Source organism: Aptenodytes patagonicus, chromosome 1 (genome assembly GCF_965638725.1).
Source record: "Aptenodytes patagonicus chromosome 1, bAptPat1.pri.cur, whole genome shotgun sequence".
In the NCBI taxonomy this organism is placed as follows: Eukaryota; Metazoa; Chordata; class Aves; order Sphenisciformes; family Spheniscidae; genus Aptenodytes; species Aptenodytes patagonicus.
The window spans coordinates 43,004,563-43,025,456 of NC_134949.1; the positions used below are offsets into that span (position 1 = coordinate 43,004,563).

The 20,894-nt window shown below is 42.3% G+C and overlaps 1 protein-coding gene across 3 annotated transcripts in view; it reads right to left on the minus strand.

The window, feature by feature from the left end:
• OSBPL8 (oxysterol binding protein like 8) overlaps positions 1-13,647 on the minus strand; it is a 98,227-nt gene extending 84,580 nt beyond the window's left edge. For 2 of the 3 annotated variants that reach the window (XM_076333302.1, XM_076333257.1), the window contains exon 1: positions 13,568-13,647. The gene's annotated coding sequence lies outside the window, so the exon portion shown is untranslated. The remainder of the gene's footprint in view (positions 1-13,567) is intronic. The other variant, XM_076333264.1, reaches the window with a different exon arrangement.
• Positions 13,648-20,894: the final 7,247 nt, after the last annotated feature.

Genomic DNA, 20,894 nt, shown 5'->3' on the forward strand with positions numbered 1-20,894 from the left:
GAAAGACAACCCAAGCTTCTTAACTCTGCATTTTTAAGATAGAAATATCCACTAAGCAAGCAGTTTACATTTTAATCACCTATGAGAAACTAACAGTGAAAAAAAAAACCCCAATTGATGAAGTGAAATTGATTGTTAACACTGAAAATGTAAGCTTTTTTTAAACCCACAAAAATGTACACAAAAATACCTACAATGAATAATAGTCCAGACTTATGTGCAGTATCTCAGACATGTTTCAGCTATCACTTCTGGACACTATACATTGAAAGTAACATCAGGTCTCTGTCACTTTAGTTTCCCTTTCCTCTACTGTGCCTGCCAGCACAAATGCTTTTGTACATACCATCTTCACAAAAGGTCAACTGCCAGACAATATTCCGTATTCAGAATTAAAAAAACCACAAAACTCATTGTCTTTAATTTTTAGTTCTCACGAACAATCACAATCAAGTTACCCTTTACACTATTACACTTCAGTAAGCTAAGGCTTGTTGCATCTTAAGTTTAAAATCAAAAACGAAACCCAAAAGAGCCAGAGGTTTGAGAGGCCTGAGCCTCCCGTTGCTACTCAGCGATACCAAGCGACCACGGTGTTACAGGAGAGTTACTGGTCTCTTTTTCCAAAAGCAGCCTAAGCCATGCAGCAGTGTAATTTTCCTGCTGGATCTTCTGTAACCTGATGCATAAGGTATTGTTGTGAGTTCTGCTGAAGAACAAGTGTATTAGAAAGATATGTTTTTTAACAGTTCACAGCATGAATATTGTCATGCTGGTAAGAATTTCAGAGGCATAATGAATTCTTGTACCTATAGTAACAGGAAGGAAGACTCCACAATTTATTATACAGAACAATTAAGGAACAGAGTTCAGAAATAAATCCACGTAAGGGAAACAAAGAAGAACTACAATGCAGGAAGATAAGTACGGCAACATCTGCAATATATTTTTCTGAGCTTTCTATTAGCAAATATCTATACAGGACGAAGTTAAACAATTTCTTCTCTTTTCAAATGAAAGACTACAGGTGATACTTGCAAGCATTCACAGAATAGAGCAACTGAAACAGTACAGCTGAACATTGACTTTTGCCTTATTCTATTCGTGCCCTGATTCCATCTATGCTGCTTATATGACAATTAATAAAACAGAGGTTATTTCAGTGTATTTACATTACAAGATAACACAAGTCCTGTTCATAAGTAGGTTGCATTTACAAAAACAATGTCAGTCACAGAGGAAAGTGGCTTAAGATGAGCAAAAAACAACCAGTTTTCTTCATTTCACAAAGAGGGATCAAATATCATTTGATAACGAATAAAATACATAGTAAAAAACTATGCATAAAAATTCTGTTCTGGTCACTTTTTATTAACAAAGAATAAATATTTATACTCAATAAATGCTACAACATACATCGATTGATTTATTATGCTTGAAAATAATGACCACCTACCAGATCTTTAATCTTATTTTTTATATAAATCAAGCTCTGTTTGGAAAAAAAAGAAGAAATCAACAATAAGATATACAAGGACAACTTTTTAAAGTTCACTGAAGACAAATATTGTTTATATGCCAAAAACAGAGAAAAAAGTACTAAAGCTTGTTTTAATTCAGCAAGAACATGCCTCTGAAAACCAAAGTAGCACGATTTGTAACCTGTGATCTGACAGTGACCAGAACAGAGGTCTTCTACAAGTTTAAAAAACAAAACAAAGCAAAACCATCAAAAAACAAACCCTCTCACACCACAGGCCTTGTTTCCTTACACTCGTTCTTAGTTTACATAAAAAGAAAGCATGTTTTCCTGTTCCAAGCTGAGAACCAAACGGAGGTGATGACACTGAAAGGAACTGATTATTAAGCTTAAAATAAAATATTCTTGTTACGCACAGAGAGGAATATCAAGCACTGTTCTTTAAAGCACTGACAGTAAGCTTGTATAGTTAATATTTAATTCAAGTAGCTGACATGGTACAGACCCATCTGTACACTCTCTCAGGTTTATTTTTTCACCAGTTTTTCCCTTATTTTGTAGGGCAGCTCATTGCTCTCCATTCTGTTTTCTACCTTGATTAGCAGGTGTAAGCTTTCTACTCAGTGCCTCTTTGCCTCAGCAGGCTTTCTTTTTTAATTGAAAGGAGAACTTTTTTCATCAAGGGAGAACATTCATTCTTGATGATGATTTCAAAAATCCATCTTAAAACCTCGCCTTCCACTCAGTAATTTCGTGCGTTATTCAGATAGATAGAATTGGCATTTGTGTAGAGGAGGTTTCTTTTTGCTTGTAAATACCACAGGCCTTAAGCCCGTGTTTTCCCCTGATGATTTTCTTTCACTGGTATTTTAATGTAGTTGTTTGCATTAAGATTTATCCAGTCCCTTTTCAAGGCAGCACAGGTTAGTGACAGTTAAGTATAACTACAATCCTATTTGCAAGCTAGAATCAAGGTACTGTTTTTAAAAACAGCAAGCAGGAAATCTTTATAGGTAGGTTAGTGTGGGGTCCTTAATTCTGCATACAAAACAAGATTCAAATGTTAGCTTATTGGCTTCTCTCTACAATCACAAAGACTACATTTTAATTACTGATGAGATTTTCATTTGATCACAAAAGAAACACTACGAGATTGTAATTTCAGTACAAGAAATATGTAGTTACATGAATCTTTCAGCCTCCAACAGGTCATAATGGACAGCCTAGCAAAATCTGTAGTGTAAATTTTGAAGCTAGAATTACTGGCTTAGAATTGCAACTTCTTCTCATGTATTGTGCAGACTCAATTTAGAATTATTTTTTTTTTTTAAAGACACTAATCAAAGCAAAGAGGTACCTTGAAAGTCTACAATTTGCATCATACAGATTAATCAAAGTAGCTTTGTTTATCCATACAAAAAGCTTCGTTTTCTAAAGGAGACTGCAAATAACATGAAGGACTTCAGGTCACAGCTACCCCTACTGTTGCCTGAAGACCCAGCTCAGAGCCGTACACAGAGAATTGCCAGCTAGCAGTTTACAGGAGGTTATCTGCTTCTGATGTATTACTAGTATACTTCTCTTATACACACAAATATATACAAGCACACACATAGATTATGTTTGACAGGTTAAGCAAGTCCTTGAAGTAAAGCAGATGCTACACAGGCACTGTCTGTGTCACATACAGACAGCACATACCACAGTCTATATAACACAGGCAAGCACATTGCTTAATAAAAAAAAAAAACAAAACAAAAACAAAACAAAACAAAAAAAACCCCAACCAACCCAATCCCCTCCCCCAGCTAGTAGTTCCCAGCAGTGTCTGAGCTATCTGGAGGGAATACAAGGTTATGATCATGCCCTTTTCTAAAACTATAATCTTCTGAAAACAGCTAAAGTCATCATTAGTCAGATGGTGCCTAGAGTTACAAGAAATGAGACAGAAAATCTCCTGCAGCAATTTAACCATGATCTGTGTAGGAGACCAAGGCAGGAGAAAGATGGTAAGTAACCAACAAAATTGGAACAGGTAGTGTAGCTGGAATTGCAGGAGAAAGTAGATAGGTCATATATCACAAGAAAACAGTCTTTTCCTCAATAACACTAACAAGCAGAAGGCCCTCACCATCCTACTTACACAGAAGAACGGACGGAAGAGAAGCGAAAAGGCCACCTCAACACTGGCAGAGAAGATGTCATTAGGTTAGGAAAGCGATGCAAGTCATCTTCACTCACAAAAGATACTCCTCCATTAGTGATGTGCACATTACATCCACCTTAAGTCAGATGTCAGCTACAAGAAGTGTGACCAGATGTCCAGTCACACTAAATTAACCCTACCTGCTGCTTCAGGTAAGAATAACAGCCTTACTCAATCCTCCTTCTGCTCCCCTCCTCCACATTACCATAGCTTTCATGACATCACCTGAATTGGAAAAGAGTATGATCGGGGGGAAAAAAGAAAGCAATACCACAGAGAAGCACAGAGTATTGTTAGCTCTCCCCATAAGAAACAGAAATAGCAGAACAACACATATCTTATTCAGAGACTTACACATGGTCTGGCATCTGAAGAGCTGGAAATCACGCAAGTCTAAACACTATTATTGATCCTGAAATTTATTCTTGTAGACCTTGGATCTTGGCTCCTCAATACAAGACCTAAACCACTTCTCCTTCTGATGCACAGACCTCTCTCTTCCCCTCCCAAAGGGGGAAGAGTGCATTAAGAAGAATGAGCATTAAGGGAAGAGAGCATTTCTGCATTAACTTCTGCTGCAGCATAACCAGTTACTCAACTGTACAGCTCCTACTAGCAAAATTCACCCCGAGTTGATGCCTGTTTCTGACCCAAGTCTACAGAACTTTTCCTCTGCAGTTTTTCCTCCCAATCACACTAGCTATTATTTGAGGTCTTCAACAAATCATTTTAAAGCTTTTTTTTATTTTTAACTCTGCTTCAGCTTCTACACAAACTTTGTTTCCTCCAGACTTGGATTAAACATATTAGTAATTACTCAAAGATTGTTTGCTAAAAAGAACAATAGTTGTGCCACTTTTCTTCAATTCTTGTCATTTTCATCATGTTAATACTTCAACTCAGGACCACCCCTATATTGCTAGGACTAGTATATTAGAAAAAGTTAAAGTTTCTCTTAGTTACCTTCCTATACGCATCATCCTAACATCGGTGGATACCATATTCTGTATTTATACATGGACTATGTATTAATAAGATCAGTGTGTTTTAAGTATTTAAAGTACTTTTTTTTTTTAAATTACTCAGTCTTCTAGATTGCAAAAAAAAAAATTGAGTAATCTTGAGTGTCCAATAGTCCCTCAAAAAAAGCAGTGCAGCAGCTTCCAGGACTAGTGGAAAAACAGGGTAGCGCTAGCACTAGTTATACTAGAGCATAGACAAGGTGACTTCTTCCAAAAACATTAAATTATACATCCACCTGTTCAGGGAAAAAGAGGTCTGCTTTCTGAAGTGCTCGGTTGACTTCACAGGCTCTCTTCACCTGGAAATGACCAAAGCCTGAAACAAAGCTTCCCTGGTCCTCCACCCAGCACCACTCCTACCAATTACATTTAGTTTAGCTCCCAATTGTAACTCCAGGGACCCAGTGTTCAGTAAAGCACACACACAAACGCAGCTTTGCATTCAGCAGCCAGGGTGCAGGGGGCAATACAGACCAGGAGTCAGCACTACTGCCATGTTCCAACACAAGAAGTACAAAGATTATCTGTGCCCCTCTACAAGTTGAGAGATACACCAACGGTAAACTGCCTAAGAAAGGACAAATAAATAAATCCATCAAGCAAATGAGCTGCCTCATTTTCATGCTACACACGTGAGGGGGGGGATGAGGGCGAAAAAAAGGTTAAATGGTTCACACTCAGAGTCAGGCCCAAGTAACATACACTGCATTATGTACATATATACACAGTCATTATACATTTGTTTCAACCAAAACATTTTCCATGCACTATGCAATTGATTGCAGTACTCTAAATGGATATCTAAACTGGCTCAGTTCAGTTCAGAGACACAAATAAACTTGTTCTTCTGATTGCTTTCCACTGGAAAAAATACTAAAAGAAATATCACAAGAGATCTCAATTATACAAAAGAAACTGCCTACATCGAAAGCCTTATAATGGAGCTCTTATCGGACAAAGGTAAAGTCATGCAAGGAAGGATGCTGGCGATCTTCTAGAGCCACATTAAATATTTGTTTTCAGGCTGTAGTCCTTCTCTTAGACTAGTTCTCCTGTGATGAACAATGGTCCTGGTACAGTATGGTGCTGCAGGACTCAACTCCCACAGTTGCAAAACAACAAACTGCAGTTTATGCAGACTCACTGGTATAATGTCTAAACAATATCCTAGCTATCCCTTCTGTGTTTAAGAACAGTATTTGCTTTATGCAGCGTAAAGGTTCACGAGTTGCACTAAAACCTCCACTGCGAGCAAACTGTCTCCTTCTCCTCTCGGCAGCAGCAGCAGCACCCCACTGCACAAGGAACAAGACTCCTTCCCTGCTCCTTTCCACCACACGTCCCCACACACGGAGGAGCACGCCGCAGCAGGGCCCTCGGGCAGCCACCTCCAAGACGGGTCTGGAAGGAACTGCTTGAGCAGGGGGTGACAAACTTGTGGAGATTTATTTGAGACCGAGAGCAGTATCTTTCCCTAACTCCGGGCATCTGCTCTACAGTATTTACATCACCTGCAGAAACAGACCATGGAGGGCCTCTCATGCTATGGCCTGCTTCAAAGAAAAAACAGTGGTCCATAAGCAGGTATTTACATCAGAATCTAACATGCAAGAATAAAGAAAAAAATATGCTATCAAGTACTGAAAAAGGCTTATATCCATCACCACATATCCTTGTATTGAGTGATCTTTTCCACTATACCGCAACTAGACAGAGGAAGCTTAGCTCTCAAGTAAACACGATTCTTAAGTCAGTGCCACTCAAGGGGTATCTAATCACAGATTTACCGCATCATCATACTTTTTTTTTAAATTTGCAAAGACTGCAAGACCATAAAACCTGAATATATTAACTAAAAAATGAGATCAGTCGATGCAATAGTTAAGCAAACATTGCCCATGTTTTACCTAGAAAAGTACTCACTTTGCCTGTAAAAGCATCCTTTTTACTATGTGTCTTAACAGTAATTAGAAACAAAAATTCCACATAAAATTTCAAGCAAAGGAACTTGCTGTGTACCTGGCAATAAGTGTTTCATGAATCTTAAAATGTCACATTTCTCCTTTAGAATGCAGCCAGGAATCTTCTATAATTCATGAACTAGACACCAACTGAACCCATAATTTACCACACAAATCTCTTATCAACAATATAACACTCTAAGTAGCATCATCTAGTTCTAAGTAACAAGCTGTTTGTCTTAAGTCTCCAAATCATCTATAAGAAACACAACATCTAAAGAACATCTTTTTGAGGAAAAACATGTCAACCACTGAGATGAGGCCCTCTGTAGGTACTTAAAAAAGACCGACTGTACATGAGACAAACCCAGGTTTGGAATGATGCTTCTGCCATTTGAAGAGTCAAGTAAATCATTTACAGGTATTATTTGTTACTTTGGAGGCGAAAGGAGAAGTGAAAAGTATCCTTTAATTTATTAAAGCTATTCCTAATGTTGTAAATAGTTGTAAGATAAACGGCTGGATTAATCAAGCATGCGTCAAGCATACAAGGCCAAAGCTAACGAGCACATCATGAGATAGGTAAGTACTAGCAGAAACCAGACAAGGACAACCAAAACTGTGGCAAACAGCAGCGATGAGCCAGTTTGTCACCATATAAGGAGAAGGGCCCAAAGGTTCAAGAAAAGTTCACCTCCTGCAGAGACCACCAGAGACCACCTAAGACACCTGTAGATGCTCCTAAGGACTCAAAACGCATGTGTGAAAGACTATGCAGATATTATAATTAGTTCTGAGAAATATAATGAATATGTATGATTATTCCAAGAAATTATTATGACTATGTATATCAAAGAGCCATAGAAGGGACAGTTGATGCAACATACAGTGTGCATGCTAGGAGGAGAGATCCCCCATGCACCCGGCCGAATAAAGTAATGCCTGCTCTTTAATACACCCAGTGTTAAGGAGTTTTATTCCCGATGTTTGGTGACACTAAGATAAGTAAAGCGTTCCTAAGATAAGTAAAGTCCAAGCCACAGTCAAGTACCCAACTCAGTTTACTGGATCACCTGCTTACTATCAGCTTTAACACATGAATATTAAAACCAATCTATTTTCTTCTGATACATAATTCCTTAAATAGCTAAAACTGTCAATCAAAAAAGTCACCTACAATATGCATGACTAAGTTGTGAAAAAATATTTTTATTGAATTTAGTGTTCTTGCACATGTTTAAATGACAATATAGCTGCACTTCCAAGTCCAAGCCTTATAAAAAGCAATCTGCTAGTCTTTAAAATAACCTGCAGAATACCATAGCTTCGGTTTGCAGGCAAGCAAAAGATAACTGGAAGAAACAAGCTGTTTTCCCTTATCTCAACTGAATAGTCATATTAACAGCTTCCGCAGTACTACAACACTAACACTGGGTGACAGGATTATTGAACTGGAAAATGTAGGAACATACAGATAGCATATGAACTAGCCCAAGCTTAGATGCAACAGGAACGCTTTAAAATGGATGAATAAATGGTTGAATGAAAAAAGAGGAAGATCAGATACAATACAGGATTGTGTGTATCAGAGTCACTGGAACCATAAGAACTTCCAAAGAGACAGATGTAGCATTTTTAGCGGATGAGGGATCAGTGCTGCACCCTGTGCTGAGGGAACAAGCTGAGATAAAACCTCACATCCACAATTAAGAGTGTGAAGAAAATGAGGTTTATTTATTCCTCTCCTAACACCAAAGTCCACACCACTTCCTCAGAACGAAAGTCTCACTTCCCAAATGCCTCCTACCATCTGTCAAACACTTTTAGCTGCTCTCAAGAGGCTTCTTATGCTACTATATACATTACATCTGCAACAGATTTTCTTGTTGTAGAGTACAGATGGAATAAAACATTGTTTTATAACAAACATAGCAAAATACTGCACCAGATTCCAACTGTTTACAATCCAGAAACAGTTACTCTGAATAAAACACTTCTGACTAATGTATCTGCTGCTAATCCGTGCCCTATTAGGAGCACTGTTTCCTAAACATCACTCACTCAGTTTATGGGGTTCAACACTGCACATACGCCTTCCTTTTAAAAGTCAATGTCAGTCCTCAAAACATCAAGCTCCACCAAGTCTCTCTACTATGGTATGAAATTACAAAAATTAATTAATTGAGACAAATTACCAGAAAAGCATGCAACTTGCTGTTCCCACAAGCTGGCCAAGTGTTTGTTTTAAGATAAAGCTACACAGAGCTGCTTCTACTGTGTCTAAACTGACAGCGTTTCTTAGGCGGAGAAACCACCTCCTTGATCAGAAGTTCATTTATAAAAACATTCCCAAGATGATGCAGATTCTTCAAGTCCAGGGTCAAAGTAAGTCCACAAAGCAGTAACAATATATCTCCTCTACTAATTCCCAATATCATGAAAGTGAATGTTAATTTTTCAAAGTAAATAAATAACTTATTTTTTTCTACTTTGTAGTTACAATTAGACCTTCCAGCATCGAGAAAACTTGTGAAAATCACACCAGTCTCAATATTTGCTCATACGTTTTCAATGGAAGCAAGAGGCTTACAAAGCCCTTTACATTGCTCCAGCTGTAAACTCTGAGCATGACTCTCCACTCTGTATTAGTGAAAGAGCTGTAAGCAGCAGAGGAAAGGAAGAGAACTATTGACAGGCTGAAGTTAAACAGAGAGGTTATCAACTTTACCCAAAACACAAGACAACAGCAAAAGAAGTCACTCAAGCAAAATCCAGAAACAGTCCTCTAAAATGAATCAAAGCCTTTGGGAAAAACCTTTTTTGTTGTTGTGGGGGTTTTTGTTTCGTTTTTTTTTTTTTTTTAAAAAAAAAAAACAAAACACCAAGACTGTGCCCATCGCCTCTTGTATCTTAAAAGAGATATATTTCTGAACCATGTTACCATCAACTACCTGTTACAATAAAAGTTAATTGCAAAGGCTGTCTAACAAAATAGAAAAGCTTTATTAATTCAACATCACTATGACCACATCAGAAGGGGGGGGGAGGGAAAAAAAAAGTTCACTCAGTAAAGAATTGTTTGACATTTAGAAGTAGTATTTTTTTACTTCCTCACCAATTCACCGAAACAGCCTAGGTGAAGAACTATGCTGTTTCATTTCCTGTATAAATACCCGCCTCAAAAAGCTTTCAACTACTGCTCCCCTCCTCCCCAACACTACAGTACATCTGCCATAGAAGCAAGATCTTCATTAACAGCATACTGTATTATGAGCCACAACTTACTCCACCAAGATTTCCACATTACAGTTCGGGGAACAGGATCATCAACTTCTGTGTTTGTACTGCTTCTATCACATTGCACGTACTGAAGAAAAACCCACACTTTTAGGTAGTAAGACCATCCTCTTTCCCAGAAAACAGCTGTCACTATTTCTTCACTGAAGGTCTTTTTCTGTCTTCCTTCACAATTCTCTGGTTTGTTGAACATCAAAAGTTTTCTTCTGTGTTTAATCATAAATTTAAGTAACCCAGAGCTTGATGTAGGTTCACTAAAAAAACCCAACCAAACAAACCAACCAACTCAAACCACACTGCTTGGCCCATTGGGAAGTTTTAACTGTATGATGGCATGTAATTTCTGCAACAAATTTCTTTTCTGTTCTGAAACAGAAGCCCAAGAGGCTAACAGATAAATTATTTGAGAGACAGCCTAAAGTGACAGAAATTTCACAGCATGGTGTTGCGGTTTAACCCGGCAGACAGCTAAACAACACACAGCCATTAACTCACTCCCCCCCCGGACAGTGGGATGGGGGAGAGAATTGGGGGGGGGGGGGGGGGGGGGGGAAGTAAAATTCATGGGTTGAGATAAAGACAGTTTAATAGGACAGAAAAGGAAGGGAAAATAATAATAGTAATAATAATAAGAACAATATACAAAGCAAGTGACACATGATGCAATTGCTCACCACCCGCCAACTGATGCCCAGCCAGTCCCCAAGCAGCGGTCACCCCTCCCCGGCCAACTCCCCACAGTTCATATACTGAGCATGACGTCACATGGTATGGAATATCCCTCTGGCCAGTTTGGGTCAGCTGTCCTGGCTGAGCCCCCTCCCAGCTTCTCGCTGGCAGGGCATGGGAAGCTGAAAAGTCCTTGACTAGTGTAAGCACTGCTTAGCAACAACTGAAACATCGGTGTGTTATCAACATTGTTCTCATCCTAAATCCAAAACACAGCACTGTACCAGCTACTAGGAAGAGAATGAACTCTATCCCAGCCGAAACCAGGACACATGGGGAGGGAGAAAGGAGAAAAACCCATTCAAAAACTCCCCTTCAGGTTTCAGGAAACAGAAGTTGTGGGAAACACAGTGGGGGGGCAGGTGGTAAAACAGTAGTCAGTGAAGAGGTGAAAGCCTAATAACTGACTTGACACAGTTTATTAAAACTTGGCTGAGTACTCTACGCAAAGATTTACTGGACAGAGAGGGGGCTGGAACACAACTTCACAGAATACAAAACATGCATAGTTTCTTGTACTAGGTAACTGAACAAACATTTCTTTGAAAGTGTAAGAGCAGTCAAAAGAAAAAGGGTAAGTACTGCATCACCTAAGGCCCTTCTTGATCACTTCAACAGAATTAAAAAAAAAAGCAATCTAAAAAAGAGCAATCTTCAATAAACTTCTTTTCCCCAAAAATTACTTTCTATTAATTTCAGCATTTTACTTCCCATTGGAGTAAAAAACCTGAGATAATACAGTAAGCACTAATGAAAGAACAGGAGCACATCAGTCTGACGTTCTGTCCCGATTCAGTTCCCTGTAAGAAGTGTACAGGTCCAACATTTTTTTCCTGCAACATCAAAAACTCCTCCTTATGTTGTAAAAGTTAACAAGCTTTAACAAGCGTTTATAAAACAGAGCATGAAGTACCCCAGAAGTTCACGCTTGTGGCAGAAATATGAGCTGGATGGCCCTTTACTGAAAAGTCAGTTTTTAACTAATTTGACAGAGCAGCATGTTTAAAAGGAGCTCTTTCCCTGACCTATGATTAAAGTAGAAAAAAGATCTATTCATTGCTAGGTCTAAGCTGTATCAGTCTCGACAAATTCAGTTTACTTACAACATTTTCACAACCCCACAACAATGGAAAAAAGAAGCCAAAGAGCTCACAAGTGAGCCCAATCACACGTATCTCTTTTCTCAACTAGTTTCAATTTTGAAGCGGGCTGCGTTTAATCAGCATCTGGAAAGGAAGGCTCTACGGCTGAGTTTTAGAACATCGTATGTTCACAAAACAAACTACTTCAAAGCTCAGGAGTTTTGATGAAAAACTACTACATGGCTAAAACAACAAACATCCTCAGAAGTTTGCAGGGAACTCCAAAACGGAACAGCCCACAGAGAATTTCATCAGTCCCTTCTACAGCTATTTGATAGCCGACAAGTGAAAGCACGTTCTTCTCTCTTCCCCTCCGTTTAATCTAGTACTATATCAACTCTATATCTATATCAACAAAGTACTATATCAACTCTAAACTCTCACTAGCTGGAGAACAGACCCGACAAAGACAAGTGGGGAGCAACACTCCATACGCACTCCTCCTACTGCCCAAAACGTTTGCTGTGGACTAACGACTCGGTGTCAACTACTGCCTTTTCAAAACTTCGAAAGTTAGGCTGATATTTACAAGCATCAGTGGGGCCTCAACTGTGTTAACACTTAACGGATCAAATAGATTTACATTTCCTGCGATTAAGTTGAAACGATTGACGTTAAGAAAACTTCCAGATGAAAATCAGCAGTTTTAAAAGGTTTCCTGTCCTCAGTCCCAAGAACTCTGTTTTGTTTGGACAGTAGTTCTACAAGCAGCAATATCTCACGTCAGAAACATCTTCAGTGACACACAGGACTTGATGGTTTTCCTCCTTCCGGAAAAGGAATTCTATACAGCATTTCTATAACACACAATTTATGAAGACTATTATTTCAAGCAAACGCCTGAAGCTCATCTCAGTTATCAGAGAGTACATTAAGCAAAATGCCTTCAGACAACACGCGAACGCACCCTTTTGGGAGCGAGCCATTTATGCAGCCTGCTAATAAAGATACAGAAGAGCGGCTGGCAGCGATAAGGGACCTGCGACGACAACGGGGATTTAGGTTCCACTCCCCAGGGCACTGCTCAATCAGAAGATGATTTTCCCAGTGCGAGGGGAAGGACGTTACCGACAACCAAAGGAGCTAAATTTTAACTGCCTTCGGTGCTCAACCCGACCGTTTTCAAACGGCGGCTTGCGGATCCCCGTGGGCCCAAGGCGTAAGCAAGGCAATTAACAAAAGCGAGTCGATCACGAAGCGGCTCAAACGTCCCAAGCCGAGACGCGCGGCTTCACGGAGGCGCGCTACCGCCCTAGAACAACACCGAGCTTTAAAACACCGCTACGCCTCGACCGCACCGCCCAGCCCGGCTGCGGCGTGCCGGCAGCTCTGCCTCACACCGCCCGGACGCCGCCAGCGCGGAGCCGCCCTGGAGCTCAGCCACAAGCAGTCCCCCCCCGGGGCGGGCGCAAGGCCGGGCCGCCACCGGAGACCCCGGGGGGCTGCCAGAACCCCGCTCCCGCCCAGCAGCCCGCGGGGAGGCGGCACACGGCGACACTCCGTGACGCCACGCCACCTCCTCCCGCCACCGCCGGCAGCGCAGCGCCGGCGGGGACCTGAGGGGCATCGCCGCCGCCGCCGCCACCACCCCCACCCCCGCCGCGTCCCCAGCCACGGCGGCTGCAGCGCTGGCTCGCGCCCCGGACCGGCCGCCGCGGCACCGGCGGGGGCTCCGGCCCAGGGCCCGACGGGGCGGGGGACCCCTACCCTCCCGCCGGGCTCCCTCTCACCTCTCCCCGCAGCCAGGTCCAGCGGGAGGGGCGGGGCCGGACGGGACAGGACGGCACGGGCACGGGCACGGGCACGGGCACGGGCACGGGCACGGGCACGGGGCGGGGGGGGGGGCGGCGGCCGGGACCCCTCCCCTCCCCGCCGCGGGCTCCGCCTGCCGCGCGCGGCGCCGACCGCTCCTTCCCTCGCGCGCGCGCGCCCCGCTCCCCCTGCAGGGCGCCCGGTCGCGGCTTGATCCGCTCATCCGCCGCGGCGGGCGCGAGCGCAGGCGCGCCCCGCCCCGCCCCGCCCCGCCCCGCCAGGCGGCGGCCAGCAGCGGGACCGCCCCCTGGGCTGCGGGGCGGCGTGTGCGCCCCCCCGCGGCGGGCGGCCGTCAGCTCTGCCTCGGCGCGGGGGCCTGAGGCGGCCCCTCGAGCCTGGGGGAGGTCCTGGAAGGGCGGGAGGGAAACGGCCCCGGGGCTCGGGCGCGGTTTACCGTAGGGCTGGGCGGGCTGCCAGCCGCCACAGGGGGCTGAGGGAAGAAAGCTGGTGGGGTGGAGGCGGCGGGAAGCCTGAGGGCTCTGGATGTGTGACACGGCTGAGGGGGGAACGAGGGTCCGGAGGTCGCTCCACGAGGAGCGAAAGGCACAATATAATCCAACGGGCAAAACCAAAGCATTTCGGGGGGCACCTGGAGGGAGGCCTAGCTGTGAGGGAGCCGCTGACGTTCACAGCGTTGATGCTGTACTTCTTCCTTATAAAAGAAAACCCCTTTCTTTCAAGCGGCACTGTTCCTTCAAGCAGAAACTGTCAACTGTGCAGGGTGCTGGAAAAAGTACAGCCATAAACAGCACGGCAGCATTGTATTAATCATCAAGTGTGGTTTTAAGTAATAACCTAGGCAGCCAAAAAGTAGTAACAATGGAAATGAAATGTGCTCTGAACGATGCCCATAAATCAGCAAGAAAGATGGCTGCCAATTAACAGACCAACAGGAGCCCTGCTTTGGGGGGGTTTTCCGTCTCAAAATGCGTCCCCTCCTAGCAGTTTTAAACATGTCTTTGGTAATACGAAACCACCGTGAGCAGCTTACATATGTTACCGTATTTAAAATAAAATCAGTGTGTACCTCAGGTTTTCATTACCCGCCACTTGACACCATCGAAAACAGTAGCAAAAAGCTGAGTAACTTTTGGAAATGCCAAACATTTTCTTTCCACTTATTTCAAGGGAAAGTACTGTCGGTACATTCAGAAAATGTTTGGCACCTTCAGCACTGACCTGCTAACTAGTGACGCAGAAAAGTTGTCAAAGGATTAATGCTTCCAACTCTGAAAATAAGCCTTCTAGCTCGATCTATTTTTCATAGAATTATCTGTTGTACCTCAATTATGTAGCAGTGTCGCTAGGAGTCCATTATCTTGGGCTGATGTTCCACGCACAATCTTTTCATTCTGTTCCTTGAATAATCTGAGTTAATTAAAAGGCTGAGTATTCTTTCCTCAGTACTTTTTTCTTTTTATGCTTCTGTAGAAAGATATGCGTATATTCCTGACTGCGGAAGATTGCTTTTTCTTCTCAGCAATAAGGTATAAAATGTTGAAAAATACAGAGGACAATTTTGTTTTCATCATTAGATAGGAAGTTTCTTTGTACAAAGCTTTCTATAAGTAAACAATACTTCTCCCCAAAGGAGGGCCCTGGAAGGAGGTAATTCACCCCGACAAGAGTTACACACGTGGGCTTTCTCACTGTAGAGGTTTAATTCACAAGGCTGGTCATGGTCTAGTGAATGGACTGTGAGCTCTGGGAGACAGTCCTGCTCATGTGTGCAATTCATGACTCATTCGTGTCTCGCCTTGTGACAGAGCAATTCTTTTAAAGCTGTTTTCAAGGGCACCGTATTTCGCATTTTCACACTTTGAGAGTTCCATAAAAAACGTGGAGTTCTTCAAGCCGTGCTAAACACCCATGAACAGGTCACAGTTTCAGATGTATAAAGTACGTGACACCAGGCAGTTGCGGGCAGCTGGGATTTGGTTCACTTAGTGAGTATGCCAGGTGAATTCATACTACGCTTTTTGCTTCTCCTGGAGGTCACGGGTAAACTCGTGTTACTCATTCCTTAGGGTGCTTTCCTAGCTTTACAGAGTTCTTGTATTCCTGTCTGTGATAGAAGGGGGAGGCTGGCAGCACACCAAAACAGCAGTAGTTTATGGGGAAGCTCAGGCCTCTGCTCACACGGCTTAAACTGAACCACGTAAATGCTGATGTTTTCACAGGTTGCACAAAGCTGAATGGCGTCACATAAATTTTGCATTAAAGGACTTCTTATAGGGAAGATGGGGGGAAACAACCACAAAGTATCATGTTTTCAGATTTGAGGACACGGAGCACTGATGAGTAGTGGGAGTTGTTCCTCACTCATTAGAGCTGTCTGGTGGAAGAAATACTTAACTGTCACCACAAATAAATGGACTAGGGAAAGCATTTGCCTGCATTGTACACATCTGTGACAAGGTAGAAAACAACGGGAGGCCCACAGGTAGCAGGGAAAGAATGATCTATTTTTCCTGTGGGAAGGCTACAGCTACTAACCCCTGTCAATGTGGGGGTCAGGAAGAGGTGGAAACTGTTGTGTGAAAGGGGAGAAGCTCTGGTCCAGCTTTGAAATAAGCTTTTAATTAGGGCATATTTCCACCCCCTTTAAAATAGCAGGGATTCAGGTAACTTAAGGGTGGACCTGATGTTTGAGGTTGTCAGGGAGCAGCAAGAACAGGATTGTTCCCAAGGGGAAAGGAGCTGGGAGCCAAAGAGGATAACTTAGCTGGCAGGGCAGGGACCTCACCATCTAGGACCCACTCTCGCAGCACCTAAGCAAGACAGACCTGGAGACAGAGGTCACATTCAGCCAATAGCCCAGATCATAAAGCAATATCATGATGAAGAGAGAAGTCCAAGATGAAGCCAGGAGCAAAATCCCTCAATCATAGTTAGGATCAGGTCCAGCAACCACCAAGGCAGAGCCATAACAGCGAGACCAGGCTGAAGTCAAGCCGGGAAGTCAGTCCACAGGTTGAGGCCCAGCTCAAGAATTGCTGTAGCACAGACACAATTGAACTGGAAAGCAGTACTCTTCTAAAACAGCTCAGGTGAGGATCAAAGACCCAGGGCTGAGCTTAAATAGAGCTCCTGGGCCCACTGGTGTGAGTAGAAGCTGCAGGTGAGGCTTCTCAGAGCCACTAAGGCTTATCAGCGCACTCGGGACCCACAAAGAGTTCATCTAGCTCCTTTCTTCCTTACAGGATAGAATTTGCAGTAATATATTGAAGCAAGCCTTTCACCTCAGTTTCCTACAGCTGCTCCTTCCTGACTCAACTCTTGCAAAAGGAAGGGTGAAATGGTGAGCAGAAGAGCTATGTGCTGTATGCCAGACGTGAGGCTCAGCCACAGGCAAGAACAGCTTCCACCTGGAGCGTGGGAGCTTATGACAGTGCCCCCATCTCACGGTTCCTTCCCAAGTTCATGTGTTCTCTACTGCATGTTCAGAAAACAAGATAAAATACTTCAGAGTTGAAGGTGAATGACAAAGAGGCAAAGCGTTTTGGTTTATGGTTGTGCATATCTTTGCGGGCTATGATGCTATAGGAATACAAACAAGCTCTGTTCAGAGAAGAAGATAAGAAAATTTGCATTATTCTCAGATAACATACTTGCAGAGTCACTAGAAGATTATTCATTGTAATCCTGCTAGCTGTTATCTTATTATCTAGTGGTAACACATACCACATGGGGCTTTACTGGTAAAGGAAAACAGAGAAAGATTAAAAGCAACAGGAGAGTCTGAAGTAAAGTGAAAATTCTGCAGTCCTGGCAAGGGAGCCTTCTGCACCCCTCTCTTCTTTTTTGGTTTCTCTGAAGTCCATAGTATAGTATAGTTTCCTGCTACATCTGTAGGCACAGACAGCTCTGCAAATTCAAAAGGAAAAAAACAAAACCCAGAAATAAACTAGAGATACTGTATTAAAAACATTACTATGAAAGGTATCAACAGTTTTATGTTTTCAGGGAAGCTGCCCTTTCCTTGCTCTTCCTGGACGTTTCAGCTTCCCACATCTCAAAGAGAATTGAGGCTTTTGTTCTCAGCTTGAAAACAATTTTTATAATAAAAGTCAAAGTTGGGCTCTCAGTTATAATTAACTAAACTTGGTTATAATTAAAAAAGCAGCTGGGGTTGGGCAGAGCAGCAAAAGACTTTTTAGCTAAATGCTCGCCTGAAATGGTTTTAGGCTCTTCTTATGGAAGGAAAACCAGTTTCAGAGGTTCTCCGTTGCCCCCTGCGGGAGAGCCTTAGCACTGCTTATAGAGCAGTCAGCTCTGCAGCCACTGAACACTTCTTAGAATCACAGAATCATAGAATCATTAAGGTTGGAAAAGACCTCTAAGATCACTTCTTGCCTCACCGCATTGCTCTGTTCTGGTTTAGAGAAATTACCTGCATTGTGACATTAGTAAAATTAAAATTTTAATTAAAATTTAAAAGGGTTATTATTTGGTTTTAAGTGTAGCGTTCATGATAGAAGACAACGTTTAGTAGTACCCTCTTCGTCATGGAGTTTGGTGACATATGGTTGTTTTAGAATAAATGTTTTGAAGCTTTAAAACTACGCACATTACTAAGAATGGTTTATGATTTGAAGTCAGCGTGGTTGTACTAATTAAAATTAAAAACAAGATGACAACATTTCAACTCTGATTCAAAAAGCTGTGGTGCAGGTATCTGACGTATTCCTAATTTACATTACAGTAATTCTCATTCTCTTCAGTTTGTTCACAGTTAACAACTTCTATCCTTATGAAATTACTTTTGTCCACAGTAATCCATAATTTACTCCATTCATTCATGGGACTAACGTAAAAAAAAAATCCAAACTTATTTTTCCACTGGTAGATCACATTTTTATTTTATCAGATGCCAGAACTACTCATTCTGTCACAGGCAGTAGCGCTCCAGAATGCCATTACGTATGTTCCTCCTTCCTTTAGATCTAAGCTTGTCTCTATGAAATATGTCAGCCCTGTTCTTCTGCATTATATTTAGTTATTTAGGACATGATGTTATAGGAGTTTTAATTCAACTCAGGCATTTTTCAAGCACCAGCATATTTTTATTCTTTTGCATCCCCAGTGTTCAAGTATTCTTAGCCCTGATCTGGCTTGTCATTTTTTCAGTTTTCAGTATGCTCGTCTGACAAGTCCTCTTTAAATATCTGCTGTATCAGCTCCTCTGCTGTCTTGGAAAAGCTCCTTCTCCCCATCTGTCTCTTTTTAGCCTCAAGCCTTCGTGTAGAGAACCTCACATTTCTCATGTACAGTGAACTGAGCTTGATAAGATTATATTTAGCTGTATCAGTAGGATTTTAATCCAGTAATCCTGCTGAGAGGGAGTTCTTGGCAGCAAGGAGACCTAATGCACCTGTTTCCTCTGCCACTTAGCTTGCATACCTTTGCAGTCAGTTTTCTCAGAACTCTTTGTATTAGTATTTGGTATTGTGAGGAAAAAGAAAAAAAAAATGCATCCACTCTTGCACTAAAGGGCAAAGGTACATAAAGGATAGAAAACATTCACATGTCATATAGAACGTCAGCTCTCTCCTGGGTTTGAAATAACCCTTGCCGATAATACATTTCATAACTCTTCATTATAAGGCGCTCTGCCAATACCAGATGCATGAGGCTTAAGTGGCACCATCAGACTAGCTCTTCCTCAGGTTCAAAACATTTCTTTTTGTTTTGGGAAGTTCAGATTGGCCAGGGTCTTGAAGGGGAGGAGGGGAACAAAGAGGGAGAAGGTGAAAGGCCCCAGTGCACTTCTTAGCATCCAGCTGACAGCAATATTTACCAGAACCTGTTAGGCCAAGAGCACACAGTCGTTAATGAATCCAGATCTGAACTTCGCAGTTGAAGAGTATAGGTCTGGTTCTGCACCGTCACATATCATTAGCAGTTGTTCCTAGGTGGAAGTGTAGATGATTCTTCCTCTGCCTAGAAATAGTTAAATGATTAAATCATCCCCCTATCTAAAAAAGTAATCTGAAAGAGTTTTTCAGTAAGAAATCAAAAAAGATCAAAAATCAATGAAATCAAAGTTCTTAAAATATAAGATACTCACTGCAGAGGGAGAAACTTCTAGTCCTTGTGATGGTATCACAGAAAACCAAAGTGGGTTTCTGAACTGGACCACTGTAAGATTGAGATCAATCTAAGTTCTTCTCAGCTTGTGAGCCGATGCTGACAGGATGGGATTCTTGCAGGTGCTGCGTATGCCTCTGTAGTGTCTGGCCAAAGTCAACTCCACTGCTTCCAAGGGTATGTTTTTGTCAAGACTTTGTGGTCCCAGTCTTCTCCTAGTCCAGGACCAGGATCATCATGGTGATCAGGCCATCACAACTGAATTTCTTCACAGAACAATTACTGCAGAAGCACCATTTGACTGTAAAGGTGATGAGCCATGGCAACAAAGCTGGTGGCCAGGACCATGCCTGGGGGACTACATGGTGGTCGTCTTCCGCACAGGCTATCCCACCTGCCTGACTGCTGTCATCCGTGTGTTCTGTTTTCAGATGGATACTGTGATCAGGGACTCCCATCTGATCCTAATATTCGTCCGTTCAAAGCTCAGCATTAAGCCCCTCGCTTATCTGCCACACCCTGACTCCACGTGCTGGGATGTTAAAGTGGGAAGAATATAAGTCGTCTAGCCCTTATTCCATACTTGCATGCCTTGTGTCCTGGTTTCGGCAGGGATAGAGTTAATTTCCTTTCTAGTAGCTGGTACAGTGCTGTGTTTTGGATTTAGGATGAGAACAAAGTTGATAAGGCACCGATGTTTTAGTTGTTGCTAAGCAGTGCTTACACTAGCCAAGAACTTTTTAGTTTTCCATGCTCTGCCGACTGAGAAGGCTGGAGGTGCACAAGAAGCTGGGAGGGGGCACAGCCAAACTGGCCAAAGGGACATTCCATACCATGTGACGTCATGCTCAGTACATAAACTGGGGAAAGCTGGCCGGGGGGGCCGCTGCTCGGGGACTGGCTGGGCATCGGTCGGCGGGTGGTGAGCAATTGTACTGTGCATCACTTGCTTTGTGTATTATTATTATTATTATTATTATTATTATTATTATTATTATCATTATCATTATTATTATCATCATATTATTATTATTATTATTATTATTATCATTTTATGTCAATTATTAAACTGTTTTTTATCTCAACCCATGAGTTTTTTCTCACTTGTGCTCTTCCAATTCTCTCCCCCATCCCACCAGGTGGGGGGGAGTGAGC